Source organism: Rhineura floridana, chromosome 4, assembly GCF_030035675.1.
Source record: "Rhineura floridana isolate rRhiFlo1 chromosome 4, rRhiFlo1.hap2, whole genome shotgun sequence".
Classification (NCBI taxonomy): domain Eukaryota; kingdom Metazoa; phylum Chordata; class Lepidosauria; order Squamata; family Rhineuridae; genus Rhineura; species Rhineura floridana.
The window spans coordinates 166,176,830-166,191,913 of NC_084483.1; the positions used below are offsets into that span (position 1 = coordinate 166,176,830).

Here is a 15,084-nt window from a genome sequence, read left to right on the forward strand (position 1 = left end):
TATCCTATTACCTCATAACTGTTTTTGTTTTTATTTTTGCAGGTCTGTGTGGGGCTATCACACACATTTTGGTTTACAATAATTTGTTGTGGATGCCTGGGAATTGCAAAGAGTTTTCCAATGTACATTAATTAGCAATAAAAAGTATTGCTCTTAAAACACTTATTGTATACCCTATTATTATGTCTATTCTTTGTTACAGAGTCCTTTAACTTGTGCCATGGATATTTTATTTATTAAAAATTATGCCACCTTTACCAGATTTCAGAATGACGTACAGTGTAAAACAAATACAAAAACCACACAAAATTAAGAGAACAACAGATAAAGACTTACAAATATAGTCCTATGCATACACAGAAGTATACCCCATTGAATTAAGTGGGATTTATTCTCAGGTAAGTGTGTATAGGATTGCAGCCTAAATTTTGTTTGATTAAATCATTACAATACCAATTCCTGGTAAACAAAAATATGCTGGCTTGATAACTAAATGATAACCAGGATGCTGCTGCAGAGAAAGCTGTCTCCCTTGTAGGTGATCTTCATACTTCATATGGAGGAAATATGTAGAGAAGGGTTTCAGCAGAAGCTCTTAAAGGACAGGCAGGTTATTATGGATGGTCCTTTCGGTATTGGGGTCCTAAGTCTTTTTGGGTTTTCATAGTAAGAACCATCATCTGAAATTGTGCTTGAAAGTGAACAGGAGGCCAATGTAACTCTTTTAATATAAAAAACCATATATGAATGAACCAGGTCTCTCCTGTCAAAATTCTAGCAACCATATTCTGTACTAACTGAAACTTCCAAACTGTCTTCAAGAGCAGCCCCATGTATAATACATTGTAGTAATCTTATCAGGTGTTTACCAGAGCATGGATAATGACTATGTCAGTCTAGAAGCCGCTGAAGCTGTGAACTAGTTGTAGCTGGTAAAAGGCATTAGGTATTCTGCACCAAAGAAGTACTTGGTCCACTAGTGACACCAATGGATCTGACAGTATTCCTAAGCTGTGAACCTGCACTCTTCTTGTCAGGATTCAATTTCAGGGTTTTTTTAACTTTTATCCAGTACTTTCAGGGACCACTTCATCATTTCCACAGCCTTGCCTGACTTGGACTATGCAGAGAAATAGAACTGAATGTCATAAGCATACTTCAAATCCCCATATGACCTTACTCAATGGTTTCATATAGATGCCAAAAAGCATGGGAGATAGGATGGAACCCCCTAGTACAAGTGCCAAGTGTTTGACCAGGTCGTCCAATACTGTTGTGTGGATAGTGCCATTATATGGTTAAGTCACTAGATGGTACTAGACTTAGTTGTGTATGAAAAGAATCAGGCATTTCCTGTTTCTGTTCTCTTGTTGGAGATATAGAATATCAACTTTGTCTAGTGTCTTCTAAGCCTTCCTTGACAATTATCTTCTGGAACGGACTCTGTGTGTAGGAGCAGAACCCTGCACTTAGGTGCCTCCCACTCCAAAGTAGACAGAGCTAGTCTGTAAGGATACCATGGCTGATAGTGTCAAAAGCTGCCAAGAGGTCAAGGATAGTCTGGTTTGGACCCACATGACACCCTCAGGAGATGAGCTTTAAACATTTATGTATACGACTATTGATTAGACTTGTTGGTTGCTGCCACTCTCTCTGTATCTCCCCATTTATTTGTTTATACATTGATGGGTAGGGGAGTCTTTGAGCCAGATTGATACAGATATGTGCACACTTTCCACCTTCACCCTCTTTCTATACAGAGCTAGCTTTCCAACCCATTGTTGACCTCCTCTGCATTATGAACTAACTATACTGTTTTCTCAGCATTTAGATAAAGCATTGTGAATGGCAAGAGATTTGAATTAGCCTGGAGTAAAACAACAAGTCAAGAAAATATCTGCCCTCCATTATTCTAGTGAAGCTATCATTTTAAGCATAACCATTATATCTATTGCACTACTTGCAGATTTGCCTATAGTGAATTAAATCATCTTGAGGCAACTTGAGGGGTGGAAATGGAGTTCAGGGCCACTTTAACCTATTTGCCATCAGTACCATGTGTGGTTTCAGATGTTAGAAGCATCAAAAAGGTGTACAATGCACATATGAATCATGTGTCTTCTTGCCACATGTAATCTAATCTAAATGATAACTCCTGTATCTCTCCTGTAGGGACATTACTTGTACATGCACCCTCAGATAAATACAGAGGCTCTGCTTCAGACATAGTCCAGAACTGGGGAAAGGTGGCGCACAAGTCATTCACATACCCTTTTCTCAGGTCTTCAGAGTAAAAATCCAAAGCACCGGTGTCCTTTTGGCAATAAGCCCAGTGGACAAAACCTTGTGGGGAGTGAGACAACACATGACTATTTACTGCAAAAAGTGATGCACAGACTTGGAACCCAAGTGTGGCAAAAATTGGCCATCCTAGAATAGCTTCTTCCTTATAACTTGCACAGTTAATTTGTATAAATACCAGTCCCCATAATCTCAAGACCCAGCTCATCAGAAAGGGGGCATTTTGGAATGGCTATGACAGAAGCCTGACTGGTCTGCTAAGCTCATAAGTGAGATCTGCCCTGATGCTGCATTTGGGCTTAGACCCGCTTTAATTATAATGAATGTTCTTATATGGAAAGCATTTCCATGTAGAAAAATAATGAAAAGTCTGCATCTTTGTGCATAAACTTGCAGTAGGAAGCAATGACTAACTATGGCTTTCTAGTGTGTGCTAGTGCATTACACTTTCTAGTGTAGCTTTTGTGACTGGCCAGATATTTTAATACTTGTTTTGTACTGTTTTTAATTATGTTTTATTGCTGATATTGCAGATTATAAATGGCAGTATATAAATATGTTTATAAATAAATATTTTGTGTAAGCACAGCAAAAAAGGGAGTGTGTGTGCATATGACTGATAGATTGATTTATATGTGGTTCTGTTTCTTACACAAAAATGTGTGTAGGGAACATGTAACATTTTATGCTCCTGGGTCTTAGGGTACTACCAGTATCAATCCTTCTGGCACCCTTACCTTTAGAGAACTTAACACTGAAGCTCCTCCTTTATCATCCAGTTCTTATGGGCTAGATTTAGGTATAACTACCACCAGGGCTTGACCCCATAAGACTACAATTCATTGTGATACGTTCTCATTATGTGGTCCTCTGTCTTCCATGTCAGACAGAGGAAGGCTTCTAACTGGGATTCAAAAAGTGCACCTCCATTCTGTCTTACTTCTCAATTTTTTTCAGTCTGTTCACCACAGACTGGATGATTAATTGAATAGCAGAGAATTGATAATGTAATGGTCATTTCATTGTGACAAGAAGAGTTCATTATCTTCAAATAGAACTTGGATTCCTTTGTGTTCAGCTTTTTGTTTTGTCAGTCACAGAGGCAAGCAAATCATACCTCTAGTTAGACTAACTGTACCTGTTCTTTTTGCCACAGAAGGAAGGCTGTGGTAGGGTGTGCCCTATATCTTTGGTAGCACATTTCTTTTGTGCATTTCTTAATGACGAAAAGGTATTACAGACAGTGTATGTGAATTGTATGAAGAGTATAAAATTATGTATGTTGAGGTGTTTTTTTAAAATAAAATTCAATTTGCATTTATAAGCTAGGTAAAGGATATGTGGGAAGACACAGTATGAAGTACTCTTACATTAATTTCTTACTAAATGAAAATTGCTCAAGAATAAAGATCTCTCAGTCATTCTAAATAATGAAAGCATTGCTTTGGTGTATTGTTTTGCAGGGAGCTTGCATAACTATATAGAGAGAGAGTGGGTGGGGTAGGACAAGAAAAGTTTCCTTCCTTCCTCTTATTTATCTCCCAGTTAGGTCTGCTTATGTATTTCAGGCTGTAAACACACTAGTCTCCAGATCAAAGTGTTTCCATTAGCCACACCTGGAGGGGGAACAGGTTGATCTGCTGATCAGCTGCGAAATCTCTTCAAATCTGAATTTTTTTAAAAAAATGCACTCAAGCTGCTCCCACCAGGTTTTAGAGTAAAAGTGGTGGGATTTGACTAGCGTTGTGTGCCCCCATTTTCAGAAGAGAATGGTGGAGACACACTGGAACCGGTAGAACAGTGAGTGTGTTTCTACCCTTACTCCCAGGTACAGTAGTATTGTTCCAGTGAATCTCTTCTGTCCATCTGTTAATGAAGAGGTTAAAAAACAGAAAAGTCCTATAACAGTTGCCTTGCATTCTGCCTTTTTCCATGGAGAAGATGGGCAATATGGAGGAGAAGAAAGAGGTGGAACTTCCCAGAGAGGTTCCCTTGGCACCCACTTTGTCATGTTGGTGCCAGGCAAAGATGTTTTTATTTGCTCAGGCTTTTCAGCATGTGATGTTAAGTTACCTTGATTATGGGTTCTGTTGAAATTTATGATTTTCTTTAAATGCTGCTTCTATTTTTATTCTTGCAGGTTTTTTTAATATTTTCCTGAGCCCTCTCTTGATGCTCAGAAAGCTGGCAGGGGAGAGCAAAAGTTGCTTGGCAGCAAGATAGGCCAAAACTGGAAGGCGGTGGTCTTAATATTGCAAAATGGTATGATAAATTATGGGCAATATTGTTAATAGAAAAATTAATGCACCATCTAAATGTTTTAAGAGGGACAGATAATCCAGATTCTTTCCCCCCTTTTTTTTCAGTCTGGCACAAATTTATATACTTTGTCAATAATGAGAATGGTCAAATCAAAATACCAGGTCAACATACAGCCTCACAAGACCTTCTCTCGGTCCCACCGGTCAAAACAGCTAGGCTGGTGCGGACCAGAGAGAGGACATTTTCGATTGTGGCCCCCACCCTCTGGAACTCGCTTCCATTGGACCTTCGACATGCCTCCTCCCTGACGGGTTTTCGCCAAGCCTTAAAGACCTGGCTATTCAGGCAGGCCTATGGGATTTCTGGGGTGGACTAGTTTTTATGGTGTATTAATTGAAGGATGGTTTTAGATGAATTGATGTTATGGTTTGTTGATTGTATATTGATTTATATATTGTATTTTGTATTGCTGTAAGTCGCCTAGAGTGTCCGTTAGCTCGGACAGATAGGCGACTAACAAATAAAATTTTATTATTATTATTATTATTTGAAATTTGTAAAAATATGAATGGCCACCAGTTATCTGGATTGCTTAGACTTGAGACATTGCATAGACTTCTTCGCATCAGAATAGAACTGTGGGCTCCCATAGACCCTGCAACCATTTCCTTAATTATTATATTTACTGTACGTACTCCAACTCAAGACTCATGTTTTACTATACATATGCACAATACCCATCAGTGCATCTTTAGCGTTGGGTGTTGTATTATTTCTATTTATTATATTGTTTGAATTTATTGTATTGCATGCTGTAAATTGCTATATGAGAAAACATAATAAAATATACTTTAAAAAAATCCAAAAGAAAAGGTGTTTGGACACAGGCTTTATGCCCTTAGTTGAAATGCTTGGTTTAATTTTGGTCATTACATCTCAGAGAAGCGTTAGCTTAAAAGCAAAACTCTAGCACTGAAATTCTTACTGACATGCAAACATCTCCAGAGAGCAACTATAAAGGTTGAGGCAAGATTTTTCAGGGGACTTGATGGAAGTATAGAAAATAAGTAGTAGCGTATAGTTGAACAAATGAATATACTTGTAATATAAAGCCAGATAACAACCTATAGGAGTTTAAATGACAACAAAGATATATTTGATGGAAAGTATTAATTTTGCACAAATTTAAATGGGAGTGGTATACAAGAGTCATGCAAGCACCCATGGCAGTGCCATTCATCTGAGGATACAAGTTCTCCCCAAAGCTGAAGTAGTTGTGGTCAGTACAAAGTGGCAGAATGGTATTCTTGATGGTGTGCAGCTCATTTTTTATTTTTATTTTTGGTGTAAAAGGCCACAGTATAAGAGGCCAGCATCCGTGGTAGCTAGGATGGTATTCTTTGGGAGACTGACAATGGGAAATCAGCACTATCCCACAAATAACTGGAGTACTGGTGGCATATGGTCCAAGAATTGAGTTAATATAACCAGATGGTGGTAGTACCAATATTCAACACTACCGAACGCACAGGATTACCTGGCTTCTGTGTTTTGGGTAGTAGACCCCCTGTTCAAGGCTCTTGGGGTGTGTCAGTACAGATTTGTTCCTGTGTATCTGTATGAAATTCCTTCATAAGGATATATGGTTCCTTCTGATAGTCTTCACCAGGGTCTGTGGATAGGGGCCCATAAGATACTATTATGCTCTGGTCTGCTGCCAGATCCCATGGATAAGGCATCAAAGCAGGCCAGGAGTTGCAGGACCACTGATAGCTCCAAGTGAGCAACTTGCTCCAGCAGAGGTTGAGAGCAGATTCTAGGCTCCACCCTCTTGTGGAAAACTTCAGATTCTTAAAGGGCCAACCCTCTGGTCTGAAATGGGCACTCCTCCATACCATAGCCTCCCACCTGTCACTGTAGACCAGTGAAGTATTGTGGGAGGCACTGGGTTCCTCAGGGGCAGGCGCCTATGAGGGTCCTGGTTCTGGCCCTATAGGCCTCTTGGTATGAGAAGTTCTTCTGGGGGCTCCTGTCTGACAGCCTTGGGCAGAGAGGTCTCCTCATCTCCAGCAGCTGGCTCAAAGCCCTCAACTGGGTTCAGCTCCTTAGCTGATGCCTCTGCACTCTTCGACTTCATATCTGGAGTGCTGCTGGACAAATACGGTGCTGGAGAACTCTCTCTCAGCTTTTTATATGTAGTTCTTATTTTTCATGATGACAACTGCTCCTCCTTTGCCAACCTCTTTAATTATGATGTCTGGATTGTTTTTGAGGCTGTAGATGGCATTGTGTTCTGCTCTGCCGAGATTGTCTGATAAATGATGCAGTTTGTTGATTGCCTTAGCTTGTGCTGAGTCAGAGTGATTGGCTCAAGGTCATCCTGTGAGTTTCACAGCTAATGCAGGGAACTGAGCCCAGGTCCTGTTTGACATTTGATCACTGCACCTCACTGGGGCTCATGTTTTCTCACTGTGAGGTGAACATTTGCTAAGGGAGATGTGAGCTCCTCCCCTAACACTTCTAGCCTGTATGTGTATAAAATACAAAGAAGCCACAGGTATACTATATAATGGCTCTTGCCTGCATTTCTCTAATAGTAACTGACACCAAGCTTTGCTTCCTTTTTATTCCTTTGTTTCTCCTTGCCATGCTTATTCTTGGAGACATTCCCAACAGGCTTTAAATTGTAATCCTTCCCAGTCTTGTCAGCTGGTTCATCCCATATCTCTCGTGTCTGTCATTGTTTTCCTTACTGTAATGTTATCAAAATGTGTGTTACAGGCAATCTTCATTGTACCCACTAATGCACTCAAATCCCAGCAAGCCCCCTTACAAAGAGATAAGCAAACTGCATCTTAAGCAGGGGTGATGTATGTTTGGGGGTAACTGAAGTCCATAGGTTTTTGTGTGTGTTGTGGATGTGCACAGAAGTTGCTTCTCTGATGAAATAAATGTGGCATTTGATACCTAAGGTAAAGCTTGTTAATCTGGGCACGTCTGTCCCTTTTCTTGTCACAGCAGTAAGTGGACACTTCAGCTAATGTCCCTAATGAGGGAGAAAACTAGCCAGAGGCAGAGAGTTCTGCATCTGCATGCTTCAAAGCAGGGGCTCTTGGTGTTTGCAATTGTTCAGGAGTCTCTAATGGCTCCTTTTTTTAGTGTGGCGCACTCGGCATATTTGTGCCCCTTCTGCTCTACTCTCTCTGCAGTATTTTGTTACAAGTTGATCTGAGGTAACCCTGCAGCTGCAGTGTACACTGAGTTGATATGAGTAGCATAAGCAGAAGATCATGTCCTGCCATTAGCAGCAGAGTCTATGCTTCCTGACGCAGGAAAACAACAAAGAAGACAAAAAGGCCAGCCAGATTCAAAAGTCCAAGAAATACAGTTGCATTGGATTAAAAGAAACTTGTTTCTGAAATTGGGTTTAACCAAGGAGAGATGGACGATGCTCAGAATACATGGTTTATCTTTAAGGACCACAGCATTGCCTTGAATTCATGCTTTGATTTTTCCACCTTTTTAAAATGAGAATTGTCTCCTGGGGCTCAGGTTATGACATAATAGCTGTCTCACAATTTCTCCACAGCCAGTCTTTAAAGACATAGGGTTGTATTCAATGTAGTGTTAGGTCAAATGTTCTGTTGGTGCAAGGAGTCCTCCTTGCAGAATGTGACATTCTCCCCCTCTCTCTGCACCCCCTAAATCTGTTCTGGGGATTCCCCCAACCCTCCAGAGCAGATTTCAGGACAAAATAGGCACTTGTGGTGGGCGTCCCATTATGCAAGTGGAAGTTGTTCCGCTCATGCAATTATTTAATTGCATAGTGCCCTCAGGGCTAATATTATACAACCCTTTAGGCATGAGGCAAGTTTCCCTTCTCTGTTTGGACTGTCAAAAAATGAGTTGAGTGGCATTTGCACTCTTGGTGAAGCATTCATAAATACCTTTTCCTCAAACACACTTGAATATAGTCAACTTGTGACTGTATCTCATACATTGATATAAATATTTAAATATGTGCATTTTACTTTTTAAAAATATGTATTTTTAAAAAAAATCAGAGATGAATATGGAAATGGAATGGAATAGATTTGTGAATGAAATTGATTATGGATTTACAACATGTCAAACTGACGCAGACTGGAAATAGAATGAGCGATTCATTGTTAGTCATAGGGATAAAATGAAAACCCTTTGAGAGAGTTAGTAGTGTGCACTTAACCACCTGGCTTTGTCCAACTTTCAGTCACTGTTTTCCATTCTTGCATTATATGGAAGGCATGCCAAGATGGTAGGTCATTTTGCACAGTCAGTGAGTTCATAGTCTTTGTTGTATGTGTGAAATATATTCATTCCTCTCATGTTGGTCTTCCACAAAGCTGCATTGTCAATGGGGAAATCATGGGATCAGTGCAGCAGTCTGCATGTAGCCCCACTCCTCCTCACTATGGTGAGATGTATTGCATAATTATAGCAATTATTTTTAATTTGCATTTAGACATATAGAATGGCATATGCAAAGAATATGTAAATCTGTGCCCTCTTTCGTCCTTTTTTTTTGGTTATACATTTCCTCAGTGTGGTGATACATAAGCAGTTGCCCTATTCTTTAGCCTACAAGTAAGCGTATCTGTGATTGGTTTCTAGAAGGACAGGGCTTGGAAGTAATTAGTTAGGAAAATGAATTACTTGTAATTTATTTATTTATTTATTATTTATTTATTTATTAAATTTATATACCGCCCGACTAGCAATAGCTCTCTGGGCGGTGAACATAAAATAGCATAAAAATACAATGAATAACAAAATAATGCTAAAATACAATCATCAATCCAATCCAATAAACATTTAAAAAAGTAAATCAGTGTAACTTAAAATGCTTCAGAGAATAGGAAGGTTTTGACCTGGCGCCGGAAGGAGAGCAGAGTCGGCGCCAGGCGTACTTCCTTGGGGAGACTGTTCCATAGTTTATTACTTTTCTGAGGAATGAATGGGTAATTTCTTTATGTTTTGATTGTAATGGGAGTAATTCGATTACTTTTGAGGTGTAATTGTAGCGTTTCTAGCATTACTTTGGGGCATTACTGGGGGAAGGAGCAGGGAAGGGTTTTTCCGTCTCTGATTCATGGATGAAAATCACATGCCTCAAACTGCGCTTCTGCGCAGTGTCACTCTTCTTTCGTGCTCTGTGGTGTTTAGGAGCTGACAAGGGAGGAGGTGGAGAGAGACAGGGATGAAGTGGAGAAAAAAATGGTTGAAACAGACAGTGGCAGTGAAGAATGGAGTAGAGGGAGAAAGGAGCCGGAGGGGCAAGGATGTTGATGAAGGAGACAGCTGCAGCATGGAGATGAAGAACTGTGGAGGTGACGACGTGTGTGTTAATGCTGTGTTTGTACTTGGTGCACCAAGTGGCCCCCACCGCCCTCCCTGGCTACTTTGCTGCATTTGCATTATTAACTTTTTTGGACACTAGGGGAAGTTTGTTTGGGCGGGTGTGCCTTAGTTGGTGGCAGGGCAGGGTCCAGGAGATGGTTGAGTGTGAGAGAGGACTCTTGGTAGCTGAGAGTATGTGTGTGTGGGAGTACGCACTTGGTTTGGCATGCAAATCTCTGAGTGGTGACCTGCCTCTTTTACAAGCGGAGAGACCACAATTGTTATCTTATGGATTTAAAAAGTATTCTGCTACACCCCCCCCTCCGGTTATTTTTAATGTTGTTTTAGGCTACTTACATGTGCAGCAGCCAAGGCCAGCACCTTGTAGGCATTCTAGTTTTTTCTTAAGTAACTTAACTGTAATTGTAGTGATTACTTTTGAGTAACAATAAAGTAATCAATTCCTTTCAGAACAATTGCAGTGGTAATCTATTCCTTTTTGGGGCCATGTAACAGTAATTGTAATTTATTCCTTTTTAAAAATAATATTCCAAGCTCTGAGTAAGGGCCTCAGCAATATACTGTATTTTACTGGCAACCAATATAGCAGTGACCAAGAGATGAATATCTTTCCTTTCCCTTATTCTCACCAGCACGTTCCTAGCTGACCAAGGCTGAAAACTCCATAGTCATATACTGCTTCTCCTGGAAAGGGAAGAGCTAAACATGCCTGCTGCCTCAAGTTTCCTTTTATATTCTTGACATGTTAATCGAATGCTTATAAACAACTTCATAAACTATATTATCCTTTACATGGTTGTAGAAAAGGTGAAGGTCATTGTTTAATTGTTGCTTTTTATGGCTATAAGTGGAAGAAAGCTACTGCTCTTATTTAATTTTGCTGAATTAATATTTATTGTTATCTTTAATAGTTTTTGGTGCGGTTTTTAATCTCTGTAGAATGCTGCTGTTGTAGCAGTAGATAAAATCACAACCCAGTTTTAAGTTGACATTATTGCAAGGGCTTTTACAGCTGACATTGTGGGCTTTTATTCTTCTTATAGCTCAGGGACTGTTCAATATAGCAACAAGAAAGGTTCCAGAAAATAGAATAAAGATTTGTATTATTTCTTTATCAGTTTATACAGAAAGGTTCCAGAAAATAGAATAAAGATTTGTGTTATTTCTTTATCAGTTTATAGAGAAATGGATTCAGAACTGGTTCTAAAGCAATTCTTGCCTAGCAGGATATATCCTTTCCTGCAAGATAAGGCTTTTCAGCTGAAACCAGCTCAATTAGTTTTCATACTTACAACATTTTCATGGTTCTTTTCAAAGGCTTATCTCTTTCCATACCTTGAAAATTCTCTTCGTTGGTTGAAAAATGTTCTGAAGTGACCAGAGCAACAGATGTCAAGGCCTTTATATGAACACTGGGGTGAATTTAATATTTTTAATGTGAAAGAGCTGCTTGAACTTTAACTCTTCTGAATTTGCTGATGAGCAACAGTAGAAGGCTTCTGAATCAGAAAAAAGTATTAAATGTCATAACATTATGATATCGGCAAGGCTGGCCCTCTTCTTGTGAATGCACAGGGTCAAAGGTTGTTGCTTTTTCCCTTTTCCATATCTCCTTATATGTTGAACGTTAGTTCACCTAAGCTCACAGGTTTCTAACAGCAGACATCAAAAAGTAGGCAGATTAATAGAAAGACCCCACCCAAGGATTCTTGCATTGTGGGAGGTACCAGAAATTTTCTAATAGGGATTCAGACTTCAGACAGCAGAATATTGTTCTAATATATGCTATTTATTCATATCTTGCTCACTACAGGTATTAAAATGCATTTTAAGTGCCCTTAGCCATCATAGGAGAAAAAGAAAATAAGAATATAAATCAGCAAGAAAGAGGTTGCTGTATATATTCATTTAAAATCAAAGTATAAGACCTGAACGTATAACAGATTACAATAGGTTACAAGAGATGAAAGAACTGAATTAAACTCAAAGTCATGTTACAGAGCCAAAGTTATAAAGTATATGGAAATACATGTCAAAATACATCTTGCCCATCAGATGACATAGATGGAATCATTATTCCTGCAGACCTTCTTCAACCTCCAGCCAGAGATGGGTGCTGAGCCTGAAATGGCTTGGCTTTTCTTTCTTATCAGAGAGGGGGTCTTTTCCCATGGCCGTATCAGCTGCCTTCTCTATGTGCCATCTGCTAGAGGCATCAAGTGGGACCAGCTAGCACCTTGGTCAACAACTGGTTTTCTTAACCAGTCACCTTAACCAGATATGCTCCCCTGGCGATTCTGGTTGGACTGCCTCTCTCAGACCGAACTACAAACAGAATGCCATAAATGGTTCCAGCAGGAGCTATCAATGTTTATTATTCTTTCTGAGCATTTGGCTGTCTTCCCAGACACCTTATCTGCCTGCACTCTGTTACTAAACTCTCATAGAGACTCGCTGCTTTACACAGGAAGGGGGGCAGAGAAGAACAAGAACTTTTTGCAATCTAGCAACGTGCATAGTATAAAATAAGCAGACTATGTAAGCGATTACAGCAATATTAGGCACATTTTAAGCCTATATAGGGCTGGGCCCATTATAATATATACTGATCATAGGGAGCACATTTTTATCTGTTATGATTGGGTAGAATGAAGGATAGTTGAGATAGTAATTAATTAAAATGGAAGACTAATGTTCTTGATACTATCATGATTGTAGGATATTTTTAGTAATAGGATGCTTGATATATTGAAATATTCTACCCATTATTACACAGAATACTTAGCTTCACCAGGTAAATACAGCAAGCAGTATGGGGGTGGAAGAGCCAGTTTCTGTTCCCCTGATTCACATCTAAGGCTTTCACGTTATTTTTTCCCTGTGTAGAGGTACACTGTTCTGTGTACAGTTCAGAGTATTTTAGAGCATCCCATGTAATCTGAAGTGCATTATTATTGTTATTTTCACCAGAGTCAGTCCTGTACTTGGGCAGAGTGAGGAAGGGGAATGGCCTGTGCTATGTGCACTCCCCCAGATGCCCCACCTAGAAATCTGACTGTTTCACCTAGGGAGACTGGCTTACAGGGTTGACTAGAAGGGAGTTCCATAAAACTGGGCCCACAATACTGAGTGCATGGCTGCTGGTAGATACGAGCTGTGCATCTGAGTCATGAGGCACCACTAACAATGACTCCCGAAAGATCTCATTGACTGGGCAGGTTTATAAGAGATGTATCACCTGCCTGATCAGCATATTCAACAGTGTTGTAAAATGGCTCTCAGGGTACAGTAGATACTGGAATGAAAACTGTATCTGTGGTGAAACTTTGAGAAACTATATTTCTTTGGAATTTTTTGACCTTGTCCCAGACAGATTTCATTTTAATCAGTCTTATATTTAACAGCTTGCCAGGAATTCATGTAGGTGAGTGAGTATTTTATTTATTTATTATTTGGTTTATATCTCACCCTTTTTCCCAGTAGCAGCCCTGGGTGGCAAACAAAAGCACTACAAACACTTTAAAAATAATAAAACAGACTTTAAAATATATTAAAACAAAACATCTTTAAAAACATTAAAAAATGTAGGGTGGTAGAGGAAGAATAGATCTCTCCATCCCACCCTGCCAGTCCATTTGGTCTCAGTGCTGGCTGCAAAGGAAGGAAACATTCCTCAGCTCTTCCTTCTTCCACCAGCTTGTTTGATAGATTTAAAAACTCTCAGCTTTCCCCCCCAAAATCTTGAAGGAAGGAATAGGAGAAACACAGGAGTATGGAGTGACTGAGCATTCAGTCTTTAAAATTTTTTTTTTTGGAAAAAACAAACTTGAAAAGTGGTTAACGTAAAATGCCCTGGAGCTACCTACTTGAAATTTGACGGGTTAATCTCCTCTACAGGAGCTACCAGGTCTCCAAATTTCATGTCTCTATGTGCATATTACCTCCATGGTGCTGTCAACATGCCTGCCTAAATGCCGCCTACTCACAACTAGTATTGCAAACCTAATTTTGACTAAATAAATAAATAAACAACACATTTTTTCAACATTTTGAAGATAGGATCAGGGGAAACACAGGAGCATGAGAACTGGCATGACTGAGCACTCAGTCTTTTTAAATTGGTTTTTAGAAAAAGCAAACTTTAAAGGTGGCTGGCATGAAAAACCCTGGAGTTACTCACCTGAAATTTGGCAGGGCAAATTCCCTCTATAGGGGCTATAGTGTCACCAAATTTCATATGTTGTGAAAAAAACAAAACTTATGTCTGTTTTAATTTAGAACACTTTAAACTATTAAGGTAGTAGGGTTGCCAGGTCAGAAGCATCCCAAAACCTGAGATCTTAGGGGCGGGCCCAAGTGATGTCACGGGGCGGGCCCAAGTGATGTCATTAAGCATGATACATTAAGCATCAATCACAGTTGCTTGGAGCATACAATTAAAAAAAATATCTGACTGGAAATTAAGCTAGATGTCTTAGCTAAAAGATGGAGCCTGGGTAGGGAACATTTAATCTAGCCTACTTGCTTTTGGCAAGAAGGGTTTAAGTGCCTTTAGGGCAGGCCAGTCACCAGAAGGTCACTGTAGGAAGAAAGGAGCCTAGTGTCGTGGAGATGTTAGATGGGAGCATTCGGGAGTAAAGATGGATGCCCCTGAAGGCTGCAATTCTAAACACATGTACTAAGGGACTAAGCCCCCATAGAACTCAACAGGACTTACTTCTGAGTAGATATAGTTTGGATTGTGCTGTTGGTAAAGCTTGACTAGGGATCCTCTGTAAAGACATCCATCTCCAAGCAGGGTTGGCAACCCCCTGCCTGGAATGCCCTGCCCTTATCTTTTAATGTGGCTGCTCCAAACTTCTTTACAGATTTGACCCTTCACGTCGTCAGAAAGAGGTCTGAGAAATGAGTAAGAGTAAGAAGATTCTCTACCCTTTCAGTCTGCATAGATGCCCTCATCCTTCCCCTGCGCCCAGCAGAAGCTCTGGGCCAGGTGGGACGCAGTGGCATCTCACAGAGGACACCCTCCCCTTTCATGGGGTGTATGATTTGTTCTGGCCCAGAGTAGAGTTTTGGGTGGGCACCCCCAATTACTTACTTTTCCTGTATGTCTTTTTCTGCTTT

At 39.9% G+C, this 15,084-nt stretch overlaps 1 protein-coding gene across 18 annotated transcripts in view; it reads left to right on the plus strand.

Moving 5' to 3' along the window:
• SUSD4 (sushi domain containing 4) overlaps positions 1–15,084 on the plus strand; it is a 191,277-nt gene that overhangs the window by 102,695 nt on the left and 73,498 nt on the right. Inside the window, exons 2-3 of one of the 18 annotated variants that reach the window (XM_061625102.1) lie at positions 203–398; positions 4,442–4,563. The exons of 16 other annotated variants lie outside the window; for them this stretch is intronic. The gene's annotated coding sequence lies outside the window, so the exon portion shown is untranslated. The remainder of the gene's footprint in view (positions 1–202; positions 399–4,441; positions 4,564–15,084) is intronic. One more of the 18 variants, XM_061625103.1, reaches the window with a different exon arrangement.